We start from the raw sequence: 14,607 nt of genomic DNA, 5'->3' as shown, positions 1-14,607 counted from the left end.
ATACATTTGCAACACCTGCCTCACTTCTGCCATCCATGGGTCTGGTGCCCTGGACTTGAAAAAGTGGCTACTGATGCTCTGGGGGCTTGTAAGAGCAAAAGCCCTAAAAAGAGGCTGCTGGCATGTTTTCTTTGCCTCTCAGTCATCTCAGCTTAGGGGGCGCACAGGGAAAGCAGGCCATCCACAGCATATTATCTCAGATTAGGTATGAAGATGCCATTCTACAGATAAAGAAGCACAAAGAGGTTAAGTTGACCAAGGTCACACAGGAAGGAATAGCAAAGCCAAAATCTGTAGGGTGTGTGCTCATAATAACCAGGTATAATTATAATAACACCTATAATAACAAATATCTTCCCAGTGCTTATTGGAAGCCAGGCCCTGTTCTTAGCGCATTCACGCATGGTTGCACTTTATAAGCTATGAGGTCAGTGTCATTATTATAGTACTTGGAACCATTTCATAGATGGGAAACCTGACTCACAAAGGAATTAAATCATCAGCCAGGGTCACCTGGCTCCAAGAACTTTGCCAGGAGGCAGAAACCTTCAGCCAGGCAGTGAAGGGCGGTGTTTCTGTCTTTATGAGTCAGTCTCAGGCCCACACAGTCTACCCCAAAGGGTCTTCTGGATTCTGTGGTGTGATCAGCCCTACCACAGGCTTTCTGATCCTTCCATCTACAATGATCTTGGGGTTCACCACCAACCCCTAGCACAAGGAATTTTCAACCCAAGAGCACTTGCAAATCATGCCTTGCACCTTGTTGGCACTATCCTGCTCACTACTGCTATCATGCAATCTGCAGTGGGTCAGGATGAAGGTCACATTCAAATGATGTTCCTGCCTTCCTCTCCCACCCCAGGCCATCATCAGCACTCATGGCACTATTCAAGGGACCTGGAAAGAGCTTTCTCTCCTCTGCTGATGGACCTTTGTCCTTTCTACATCTCTTCTTTTGGTGAAATGTCTGTGGAATTTCATTGAGGAGGGCTCTCACATTTTTTCTTTCAGTTCCTTTTCCAAGAACCTCAACACCTGCAGTGTGGCCACCAAGTCTGGCCTTCTGATGGCCAGTCTTTTATGAGACTTAGGAAGGTAATCACTGGGGCCAGGCAGAGGGTCCACCTGCTGAGGGGTTCCTCCTGTCTTTGTTCACCTACCCACAGCAGTTGACACCCTCTCTTCCTTCATTGCCTTCTTGAGATACCATTTTCACAAGATCAATGAGTTTTGCTGAGCACAGTCTAAGATACATCAAACAACTATCCTTTGAAGGTCTTTAAACAGCCCACATGTGTGTTCTGAAGTGCTAATCTGTTTTTTTCTTCCCTGTAATGTGCATGTCATTTCCTGTGCACCAAATTGGGAGAAAATAGCAAAGAGAGACAGAGAGGGCTTTAGGTACATACAATCTGGTCGATTCAATCAGGCAATCGTGGTAAGCATACAATCCAGGTAAAAACACTGTGCTCATAGCTTGGAAGAGTCCCCTGTCCCCTCTCCTACCCTTCCATCAAGACAAGCTACTATCATATAGAAAATTGAAAACCACCATTGGGCAAAAAATTAATTGACTATTGGTTTCTTGATTTATTGACTATTGGGCTATCCAGATATGGGGAGCAAGTAGAAAAACAAAAATCTGAGAATTAGCAGGAAACCCTTTCACTATAAACAGAAAGGATGACTAAGTGGGCCAGCAACATGGGAAGACAGAGTGGGGATAAGGAATCCTCTTTGAGCAGCAGAATCTAGAAATAGGCTGACTCATGGCAGGGACAATACAAAGTGTCATGCAGATTCTGTTCTCTCTACTGATCCCTCAAGCTCTGATACCTTTGAGGGAAAGAGTATCAGAAACTCTGGGAAGGGTCATATAGATTCCATGCCCCAATTTTTCCAATGGAGCACAAGCTCAGACCATCATCCACAGAAATTATAATTAAAAAGGCTGCAGGTCCTGCTGATGGAAACCATGCAGAACTCTGGGTCTGGTGAGTTGGCTGATACAAGGATCTTTTTCACTGGTTTTATGCCACCTCTAGAGGTGACGGTGCCTAATTATGGAAGACTTTCTCCAGTTAGGTGCCATGCTGAGTGCCTGATACATATTGTTGTGTACACATCTCCTGGAGACCCAAACCCAGACAGGCATGGCTCACAAGGGCTGTAGCGAGGGAGGGTTTTGAATTCGACCTGAGTGATTCTAAAATCCAAGTAAACTTCCAGATTGCCTTCAGAGTGATGGGAGAAGGGCACTCTGATTAGGCTGTTATCTTCCTCTTAGATTTCTTCCTCCATCATAAGCTTTGCTCTCTGTCCAGGTTTCTGCACTGACTTTGATCATTTGCACCTTACATTCTGACTCTTGAGTCAACTCCCTGTTTTTATAATTAAGTCTCAAGACTATACCATCCCTCTTCAGGGTTATATTTCCACTAAATTACTAAGGTTAGGTCTCCTTGTGAGTGCAGTGTTCCATGCTTATCAACATTATTTCTCCCTGAGGAAGGACTTCATGGTTATCCTGTGATTAGAAGGACATACATGTTCATTATGAAAAATATAGACAAAGTATAAAGGATATAAAACTCACACACACTCACACATATACTCCCCCATTCACATATACCAATTCAACCTTTTTCATCTAATGACACAGATAAATTAATTGCTGAAATGCTGCAGCACACCAAAAAATATGTTTTTGCCAATCTGAAAAAAATTGATATAATTTTGATTGATTTAAAAACAATAATAGTAGTAATTACCTACCCTTTTTGCTTCAAAGTGACTTTTTAAATAATCAGGACTCTATACTTTTATATAAAGATTTCTGGTACCAAAAGTTAACCAATGTGATGTGATCAATAAGATGCAACTCTATTATATGCCCTATATATTTATGGTTGAAGACAGGGCATTCACACTGTGGATTGTTGTCCGTTTTTTTGTTTAACAATTTAAGGGGAAAGAGGTCAATGTACCTGACTTAGTAGACAGGCACCGCATGTTTTAAAAGTTCTTGTGCCACACCAGTTGAAAATTGCTGGCATACAACAACTCATACATAGTAAATCCCCACCCCACACTCACAGAGACATGTCCACTTAGATATACATATTACTTACACACATGTACACAATACATTCAGATATACTTTCATCCACAGTGACACACACACTACACATTCAAACATATTTATATAAGGGATCATGCCATACTCTTGTTTGCATGTTGGTCTTTTACTCATTATTATCTAACAAAATATTTCCAAGTCAGAAATATATATAAATAGGCACCCTTATTATTAATGGCACACTATCTTATTTTATGGATATACCACAGTTTATTTATTGAATGTGTTACTTTGGGACAAAATGTGTTTATTTAATATTGACTTTTATAAACAAAATCTCAATGTGCACCTTTGCAATGTGAACTAATATTTTTACTAGGAAAATTCTAATGAGAATAATTAGACCTGTGGAAAATAACATTTTTCTTTATGTATATCACCCAAATGGTACAAGTTAGATTTCCTGAGTATTGTATAAGATTGCCTCTTTTTCACATGTTCATCAGTAATGGGTATAAACCTTCCCATTGCCAAGCTAGAGGTGGAGAAAAGTGGGATTCCATTGCTGTTTAAATTTGTGTGTGCTTAATAAATATCAAGGTGAGGTATTTTTCTCTTTGCCCTTTGGACATTCGGATTTTAACTTCTCCAAAAAGGCTGTTTATAAACATTGCCTCTATTTTGTCTTTTTGTAGCTAAACATGTGTTCATGAGTTCTAAAATTCTTTCAATAAGAATAATACTAACCCTATTCCTCTGATATAGTGATAGATTGCAAACACTTCCCCTGGCTTTTCATTTATTCACCAATGTGTTTATGGAGAGGCTTCTGCTTCTAGTCTAGATGAAGTAGCATGGGCTGAACTTACACTCTAGCCCAGGGGTGGGCTAACCTTTTGACTCGAGGGCCACAATGGGTTCTTAAACTGGACTGGAGGGCCGGAACAAAAGCATGGATGGAGTGTTTGTGTGAACTAATCTAAATTCAAAGTAAACATCATTACATAAAAGGGTACGGTCTTTTTTTATTTCAATAGTTTTATTCATTTCAAACATTTTAACAAAAAGAATGTAAACACTAATTATTATAATTTGAAACTTCAAAACATGGAGGAATCATAGCACAATAACATACCTTATATTGAAGATGGCAAAGGCAAAATAAAATTGCCTAACAAAGGAAAGGTACAAAATTAAGCTTAAATATAATAAAGTAATTTAAAACTAAAACAAATAGAAAAGAACAAAATGTGTAAACAGTAAATTAAACATTTTCTTTAGTGCAACTTCCAAATTATGCCCGGGATGTAGATGTAGATGGCAATGTAGACTGGGTTGAAAGGTTTTTGGTCTTTAAAACATCAACTTCAGTGGGAACAGTGTTGTTGGTCTCCTTTTTTAGCTAATGCATCAAAGTCTGGAGTTAGTTTTGTTGTGGCTATTCTCAGGCTAGATCTGAGGTGTTCGTCAGTTAAGCTGGATCTGTGAGGGGCTTTGTTGATGTTCATGATGCTAAATGTCTACTCACAAACATAGGTTGACCCAAACAGCACCAGTATCTTCTGTGCCATCCTCCGGATGTTTGGAAAAGTGGCTTCATTAAGTGAAGCATAAAAGTCTCTTAGTTCAAGAGAGCTGAATTTCTCCTTTAGGACAAAGTCAGACTGAAGATCGATGAGTTCCAGTTGCACCTCTTCTGGTGCTGTTTCAGGGTTTTGTGACAAAGGACAGGCCACCAGTTGAAGTGACTGGTCAATTTTTTCAACATCAGAAAACCAACGGCAGAATTCTGCATGCAGATCATCCAGTGATTTGCTGTATTTCTTCACGTTTTGGATGGTCTCCTTCTGTGTGGCTAGTGTGGCAAAATGAGTGAAGACTTTGTCTGAAATTTGTCTGGAAAAGAAAATCAGCTTCGATTTAAAGGCTTTCACATTAGTGTACATGTCATGTACATACTGATCTTTTCCCTGTAGCTTCACATTTAGCTCATTCAAATGTGAAAATATATCTACAGCAAATGCAAAGTCACACAGCCAATTCTTGTCACTCAGCTCAGTAAATTCGTCAGACTTCCCCTTTAATTTCAAAAATGCACCAATCTCTTCTTTGAGCTCCCACACTTGTTGGAAAACTTTGCCCAAACTCAACCAGCAGACACGAGAGTGGTAAAGTAAGTCGTGGTGATCCACATCAGTTTCCTCCAGAAACTTAGTAAACTGATGGTGCTGAAGTCCCTTTGCTCGAATGAAATTAACAAGCTTTACGACTGGATTAACAACATGATTAAGTTGTAATATAGACTTGCACAATGATTCCTGGTGAATAATACAGTGAAGAAAAATAACATCTTGGTTAGGGTTCTCCTCTTTCACTTTATCCTGAATTCTTTTTAGCAATCCAACATTTTTTCCAGTTAAATTTGGAGATCCATCTGTCGTGACATTAGCAAGTTTACTCCATGGTAGCTTCATTTTCTCGATGACAGTAGACACCCGGTCATACAAGTCCTCTCCCCGTGTTTTTCCTTTCAGTGGCTCCATGGCTAAAAACTCCTCCGTAATTTCAAAATTGTCACTAATCCCTCAAATAAAAATTAAGAGCTGAGCAGTGTCCTTTACGTCATTACTTTCATCCAATGCTAGTGAATAAAACTTAAAGAACTCTGCCTTACTATTTAACTTGCTGGCCAAGTCTTCATCAATCAGTTCCACTCGACGAGTCACTGTCCTGCGCAATAAGCTGAGTTTTTCAAACTTGCCTTTGCTCTCTGGACACAAGAGACCTGCTGTCTCTATCATACATTCTTTCAAAAACTCGCCTTCAGAGAGAGGTTTGCTAGCTTTTGCTAATTTGAATGATAGCATAAAACTTGCTTTGGTAGTTGTCTCTTGAATTGCAGTTTGTCTGTGAAAGACATTTTGCTGAGCCTGTAATTTAGCCATCAACCTCTGTGCAGTAGCCTCCCGTTCTTGAGGTGACTGCTTGCTAGCATAGTTGCCACGCTTTGTGGCAAAGTGACGGCTGAGATTGTACTCTTTGAAGACTGCAAGTGTTTCCTGGCATATCAGACATACCGGCATTAATCGGACTTTGGTGAAAAAATATTTTGTTGTCCACTCCCTCTTAAACACTCGGCATTCACTGTCCACTTTCCTTTTCTTTGGTCCACTCATGTTTAATATTGGGCTAAAACCAACAGTACCATTCTCTTATTAAATTCTTTACAAAAATAAGACAGTAAAGTATAAAAACAAGTGATTAAATTTGCTCTACTATAACATTTTTGGTCTTCTAAAAATATATATATAACAAAATCATCTGAAAAAGTTCAGACATGGGACAGAGGCACACCCTGACCATAGAGAACAACCCCTTTCCTCCATAGGAAACCTGTGTATCTTTCACACAGGCCCTTTGTTTATGGTAACACACATAGCTGCACATTGCTGTGTCTTTCAGACACACTTGTATGGGAGGTGCTAGGGCAGTGCAAAACATGGGTAACCAGTAGTTACCACTAGCACTTCCGTTACTGGCAAAAAACAGCCGCAGTGCACATAGTGTGAAAGAGCCCATTATCAATGTCAGATTGCATCCACTGGACTCTATAAAAACAACCAAGTGCCACTTTTAAATGCCCATTGCAACAGTTTTTCTTATTAAAAGCTGGAAATGGCAGGATATTTATATATATACCCCTACTGTGACAGCCTGGCAGAGCATTACAAAGGAGAAAACCCAGCATCTGGTGATGTCCATAAGTACAAGACTTCAGCCTGTCATTACCAGGAAAGGGTTTCATCCAAGTATTAGATATGAACATTTGATTTTCAGTTTTTCATTTGTCCAATTACTTCTGAAACCCTGAAATTAAGCGATTTTGTAATAAAATCTTTAGTTCATCACATTTCTATACAATCTTTTTGTTCAACCCACTGAATTAGGGTTCGTTCACACTAGCTGGGCTGCCATTGCAGTGTGGTGCAGTACTGCAATGCAGCGCAGCTAGGGTTAATGCAGGGTACACAGGTTTCCATCATGTTTGCATTGATGCTAATGTGCAGTGGTGCATGTTAACACAAATGCCCTGTAGCACGCATTTTTACAGGCGCAAGGGGGAGAAGCAAATGCAGCGCAAAATGCATTTGTTTTGCCACTAACACATGCGGTTAGGGGCCACGGTAGCATTACTGATACCGCATTCGTGTCAGCAAAAAAATGCAGCTGCAGCATGGCTAGTGTGACATGTCCTTTGTGTGTCTTTTTCCCTGCTGCGCGCATCCGCAGCGGGAAAAAAAATCTGCAGTGGATACAAGCCCTAAAAGCTGAAAGTCTTTGTTGTTTTATTAACAAGTCATTGTGATGTACAGAATGTGGGAACAGGAAAAAATTGTGTTTGAGTAGAGCTCTTAATCTTACCTCAGAAAGGCTCTGATACTGTGCTCTCCAGGGGCGTGTCTCCCTACATCACCACGATAACGTGTCTACACATTCCCAGGGTGATGTCGGGAGACGCGTCCGCGGGCATTACAAGGAGCCTCTGGAAGATTGAGAGGTTGTTCCTTCTACTGAATGGGCAGATATAAATCCGCGCACTCAGAAGAAGGAGCTGCGGCCATGTTTCCCCACATTGCCATGTTAACACTGCTGCTGGTGAAGGAGCGGAGGGGAGAGCAAGAGAACCCTCCGCTCTTTCGGCTCCGCGGGCCGGATAGAACAGCCGAATGGGCCGGATCCGGCCCGTGGGCCGTAGTTTGCCCATGGCTGCTCTAGACTGAGGAGAAAAGACTGACACGATTGATATATTAAACAATGGTTTTCAAAACCCTGGACACGAGACAACAAAGGGCAGAGATATCTACCAATAAGAGACAGAAAGTGAATGCGGTGAGCCCTGTGATGGCTCAGCTTAATGTCCAGACCAAGCACAGAGGCTGCAGCACAGGGAGAGATACAGGCGGAGCTCCAGCTGAGGACAGACTCTGAGCTCAAGGAGTTCAGGAGTTTATGGGGCAGAGTTCACGCCAAAGAGAAGAGAATGCAGCAATCTGCAGATGGTCTGCTCAGTCATTTGAATAGTGATTACACATGTGTGTGAGGAAACTTCCAGAAAGAAGTGGTAAAAGATCCAATAGTATTGGAAGTTACAGCACCCAGGTCTTCCATAGGCTGGACATAGCACCTGCTCCCACCAACCACAGTGGAAAATCTCATCATTCACAGAATATCCATTAGAGTACTAAGAAGGATCATGGCCAACACCCAGGGGAAATTAACTCTAGACCAGTGTTATTATGACCCCACCCAGGCAAGCTTACAAGCAAGTTCCAAAAGGACCTCACTCTCTCTAGCTATCTACACTGCATCCAAGAACACAGCTCAAGGGTACTTATAAAAATACAAAAATATTCATCCTAAAGTAAAATTCACATAAAAACCCACCTCTGTAAAGAAGTCAGAAAAGACAAATCATAATGAAAAGTCAGTTGATCAAAAATGGCTCAGAAATAGAATTAGCAGGCGCAGATACAGTCAAAATAGTTGTGTGACTGGAGACCACATGTTCAAGAACCTGCAAAAATGATGAGCATGTTGAGTAGAGGCATGGAAGTTATAAAAAACACCAAATCAAACTTCTAAAGATGAGAAGTACTATACATTATATAAGCAATACATGGGTGGCATTAATAAAAGATTAGACATTGCAAAAGGAAAAAAAAAAACACACTAAAGAATCTAAAAACAGGAAAACAATTAAAAAATGAAACCCAATTAGAAATGGAGAATTTTTTTAATGAATAATGGGGCAACTTTAATTATCCAAAGGAAAGGAGAGCCATGTGTGTCTCAGGGGGTGGGGGTTTTCCAAGGCAGGAACAGAAAAAATTACTCAAAGTACTAACAGCCAACATTTTCCCAAATTTGATGAAAACTGCAAATCCAAAGATTCAAGAACCAAATCTTAAAAGCAGCCGGACAGAAAAGGTACTTTTAGGACAGATGGGGGACAAGAAAAAAATTTCCTATCAGAAACAATAGAGACTAGAAACACAGGAGAGAAAAGCCTTTAAAGTACTTAAAAAACTGTCAACTTATAAATCTTTACTCCCTAAAAATACCTTTCAAAAATTACAGAGAAGTAAGGATTTTTTTTAGATGAACAAAAACGGAAAGAATTGGTCACCAGAAAACTCACCCTGTAAGAAAAGCTACAGAGGTACTTGAAGCAAAGAAAAAATGGTGCCACTTGGAGGTCTGGACCCACACAGAGGCATGGGGAATGCCAAGAATGGCAATTCCATTGGTAAATGTAAAGGGTTTTTACATTTATTAGTTACACCTCTCAAAAAGGTAACTTACTATTTAAAGTAGAAATAACTGTAATGTACTGTGGGGTTTATAACATTAGTAGAAATGAAATACAAGTGTATGCAACAATAGTCCGGATTCCAGGAGGAATGGAAGTATACTGTTGTCAGGCCGCATGACGTTACTTGAAGGTAAAATGTAGATAAGTTATTTCCCTTTTTCCTTTCTTTTTAGACTTATTTTGAATAATCCAATATTTTATTATGTTTTCCTCTATTGTCCTGTTATTTCTATATTCCTTTATTATTCTTTTACAAGCAACCCAAAGATTGAAATTTGCATCCCTGACATAAAATTTAATTCAAATTATTATGTTTACTACTTCTATGATAGTGCTAAGCATTTAGAGTGCCTTTGAGTGTTATTGCTGTCAAGTATTTAAATTACACATACATTTTAAATCCATCGGATAGTATTATTTATGTTTTATACCATCAATATTAATTTATACTCACGTGATTCACCCTTTCCTTCTGCCTGCATTTCTTTCCTCCTGGCTTCTATCTATGAGGAGTATTCTTCACTGTGAAGAATTCGCCCTTTAGATTTCCTTTTAGTAAAGATCTGCTGGTAATTATTTCTCTTCGTTTTGTGTGTCTGAACATATGTTTATTTTGCCTCATTTTTTGAAGGGTGTTATCACTCTGCAGATAATTCTAGGGTAGCCATTATTTTCTTTCAGCATTTTAAAGATGCAGATGTAATTCCATTGTCTCCTAGTTCCTGTTCCTGCTGAAAGTCAGCTTTTAGTTTTACTGTTGCTCCTTTGAAGTGTTTTTTATTGTTCCCCTCTGGCTGCCTCTTGGATCCTGTCTTTTATTTTTAATTTTTTTGACTATGATATATCAAGATGTTTGTTTATTCATCTTGCTTTGTGATTTATTTTGTTTTTGTATAGATTCTTAAATCTGTGGGTGGATGCCTTCTTTCAGTTTTAGAACAACTAATGCTTCTGCCTCATTTCCAAAAGCCTCTCTGGAATCTGAATTATATGTTTGACAAACATTTTTATATTTTGTAGTTCTTGTGTGCTCTTTTCTCTGTTTTCTAAAGCTTCTTCCTTTCTCTCAATTATTTTAAAATATATGTTACTGTTTCTAGACCAACAGGAACAGTTGAATGTAGAAATGCTTACAGAGTTTGGGTGTCTTAATTCAAACACACACTCTTCCATTGGTATCTATATTAATAATAGAGGAATATACAAATTGTCCAGGATGCCAGCACGTAACAACCAATCAGGATGGGGGCGGGGCCGTGGCGGAGAGCTCTCAGCACACCTGCACTGGGGTTCTGAAGGGCACAAAGAGGGAGGGAGAGCAGATGGGCAGTTAGAGGAATCAGACCAGGAGGGGAGAGAAGATAGGCAGTTAGGAGGATCAGACCAGGAAGGGAGCACTGATAGGCAGTTAGAGGGATCAGGCCAGGAGGGGAGAGCAGTTAGGGGGATCAGGCTGGCAGGGGAGAGCAGTTAGGCAGTTAGGGGGATCAGGCCAAGAGGGGAGAGCAGTTAGGAGGATCAGGCCTGCAGGGGAGCAGTTAGGGGGATCAGGCAGGCAGGCAGGTGAGCAGTTAGGAGCCAGTGGTTCTGGATTGCAAGAGGGATCCCAGATTGGAGAGGGTGCAGGCCGGGCTGAGGGACCTTCTCCCCTCCCCCCTCCCCCTGGCTCGGTGCACGAATTTTATGCACCGGGCCTCTAGTAGTTACATAAAGCTCCCTCTCTTTTTTTGCTGGGGAAGGCTTTGGTGTAGCTTATGACCTTGTGCTTCTCTTCTATATCTGGTAGTTCTTACTTCACCTCTTGCTAACTCTTCTCCTTTATCACTAGATTGCCATTCCCAGTCACCCCACTCCTCTTCAGGAATGGTTTCCATCATTTCCCCACCTGATGGGCTTTCCTCTTCACTTTTCTACACACTCCTACTTGGTTGCTTCAGCATGGGCTTAGGGGTTCATGTTCTAAATCTGGCTATTTATTTGAAGTTTATAGCATTCCTACCTTGTAATTATACTATAGGGGTGCATTATAAATAGCATTATTCACTTTTCTTGAGCAGTTGTGTGTTTTTTATTTGAAAGTGTGTTAAGAACTGTGAATTTTGCTCTGACTGGTTTGGCTCAGTGGATAGAGTGTTGGCCTGCGGACTGAAGGGTCCCGGGTTTGATTCTGATCAAGGGCATGTATCTTGGTTATAGGTACATCCCCAGTGTGGGGTGTGCAGGAGGCAGCTGATCGATGTTTCCCTCCCATCGATGTTTCTGACTCTCTATCCCTCTCTCTTCTTCTCTGTAAAAAATCAATAAAAATATATATTTTTAAAAAAAAGAGCTGTGGATTTCAATGGCACCAACATTCTGTGGGCTCTCTTCAACCATATACTCAAGGTGACTATTGGGAGTTATCTCAAATAGAAGGATCCACACTTATTTCTGTGCAAATCTTTTGTTCATAATGTATTGCCATTTTCATTGTTCTGATTAATATATGTCTTTGATCACAAGAGAACATTTATTTTATTCCCTTAAGACTCTCTGGTCAAGGGCAAGTCAATGTCCACAACACCTCTTTCTTGTGTATCCTTTTCTCAGATGCAACTTTCCTTATATAATCCATGGTTCATGCTCTGATATGCATTCTAATCCCAATGTGCTGAACAGTTTGTGTAAATACTCAATTTTGGACTGTATCTCCAGAGATTCTGATTCAGGGAGGCTCTTGAAGGGTGAGAATGTCTAAATTTTGAATTGGTATCCCACATGATTCTGATGAAGGCAGCCCTGGGACCACTCACGCAAAAACACTGACATTGACCTACCTCATGGGCCCATCATCAGTAAATTAAGATGCCATCTCTATGAGATTTGTGCCAGGACTGTCTGGATAATCTTATGGCATCAGAAAGTAGGCAGGAAGGTTGAGAGTACCAAACAGGATCTAGTGATTAGTAGCAGAACTTTGCAGACTCCCAAGTTCTTGAAGAACACAGGCAGGTGCTTTTTAAATACCATCTCTTTTTCAAAGATCCGAATCCATGGTTCAGAATCACTCAACCAGAACTCAGGTATAATGATGATTACATAGGAGTCAAATTTCCAGATCAGAGACTGGGGATTAGAACAGAATCAGTACCTCATAAAACTCTCTTGATTAGAAGAATTGATCCTGAAGTCAAGGACATCCTTTAACCCCTGGTCAGAAGAGACCCACTCTGTAGCTACAGACACAGGGATGCAGCCAGAAGGGAACAATCAAAAGCACTGTTATCTTCAAAAGGAGCAATGGCAAAACTAAAATGAATGTTTTCTCTTCATTTTAACGCATTTTCTTTGCAAAATGCAGACCACTTTCATAACCTCCAGAGATTGCTATTATGTTCCAAAAAAAGTAATGTCTAAAATTGTTCACATGGATGTAAGCAGTTCCAGAAGAAAGAAAATAGACCTGTGGTCCTGGAAGGAACCCTTGTGAGTAAAACACATTTTTCTTTGCAGAATGTGCCTTCCTTTCTTATTCCACAAAAATAAGATCTGTGCTGGTTAAGCAAGTATTTCAGCCTCCCAAACTCCTTGTTCTTGAACATGAGCCCATGATTACCAACGCTGTACATTCCCCACATTCCCACTAGTGAACACATTAATTTAACTCATTCATTGGAGATTACAAAGCTTCATATGAGATCAGGGTCTTTCCAACCGGGCATGGGATGGATTGGCTTAGTAATTCTGGAATGGTTAACAAAACCAGGAACCTTAAAAGGCAAAGCTACTATCAGGAAAAAAATTACAAACAGTATCTTCATTAGCAATTGATTAAAACCTCTCAAGGTTTTCTGTTAATGTTTAATGTAAAGTGTGCTTGTCAAGTATGCTTTTAGAAGGAAATCAAGGAACTGTGTCCACATTATTTAAACAAGCTTGTGAAACAGCACATGGAACTCTGTTTATTCATTCATTTTACCAAGAAATTAAATTTTACATACCTCTTAGATTATAGGACAGTTTTCTTGTTAGAAATGAAGTTTCTTCAGATCCAGGGGCAATTCTGATTTAACTCAAATGAACTTTTATTACCTTACAATGTTACCTTTGGTCTTTCCTTTGCCTCTGCAAGAAATCATTATTTCTCTCAGGGATTTAATTCACTTTCTTTACAAAAGAATTTTTCTTGAGAAAAACAGGTCAGAAGCCTTGATCACTGGGAAAATCTAAACTTTACTTAATTGCACCACAGCTATTGTTGCAGCTTGATGATAGAATCAAGAGCAGCAGTTATTTATAATGTAAAAATCTCAACACACTCTGAATACTTTAACGAGTTGCTCCTCCCAGTGGCATTCTAAAGCTGTATTTTCTTTTGGATCCTTCATATACAGATAAGGACAATGTAACCAGAGAGGATGAGAAACTTGACCTCCCATCCAATGACCTGCATTTATAGTCCTTGCTTTTACATTAACCTCCTCAAATCACTAGTTCTTGAGGATATACTGTAGCAGCTCTGAACATTGTCACTGTTCAAGATCAATTGGGCCCAAATTAGTCCCAATTTCAACTCTAAAGATCTGACAGCAAGCACTATTTGTATGTGGTTAACTAGTAATTTTTGTGATGCAGCCTTTGTTACTATTCAGGGTGCTATAATTAATACCATTCTGGTATATCAGTTTTAACATATATTTCACTACAAGCAAAAGTTGGCAGCTATATTAGGGGTATAAAAATAAGCAAAGGGATACACTATTTTTAGACTTCCAAGAAATTTTGAATTAAAGGTGATTATGCAAAATGTATGGCAGCAGTCAGGACCACCAGATCATAATATGCTCAGGGAGATGCAATCCACATACTTGAACCCACTGGGAGGCCAAAACAAGGGGAAATAACCCAGAAAAACAGCCCCTAGAGTAGACTCATCTACCAAGGACACACTTTCAGAGACCCTCAGGATAAGCCTGGTGGAGGTCCCTGCGAGACCACTATTACCCAAAGATGTAGGATACATAGTGGAAGTGAGTTTGTGCATTAATTAATGAATAATTGTACATGTTATTTGTGGGGTTTTTTTAGATTGGAACACAGAAGAGTTAAATGCATTATCAAGGTCACGTAGGATGTGATAGGTTGTGGTGGAAAAACCTAAGCAATACCTGACACA

Source organism: Plecotus auritus, assembly GCF_963455305.1.
Source record: "Plecotus auritus genome assembly, chromosome: 7".
In the NCBI taxonomy this organism is placed as follows: Eukaryota; Metazoa; Chordata; class Mammalia; order Chiroptera; family Vespertilionidae; genus Plecotus; species Plecotus auritus.
The sequence above is the reverse complement of the archived record's forward strand: the minus strand, read 5'-3'. Positions refer to the sequence as shown.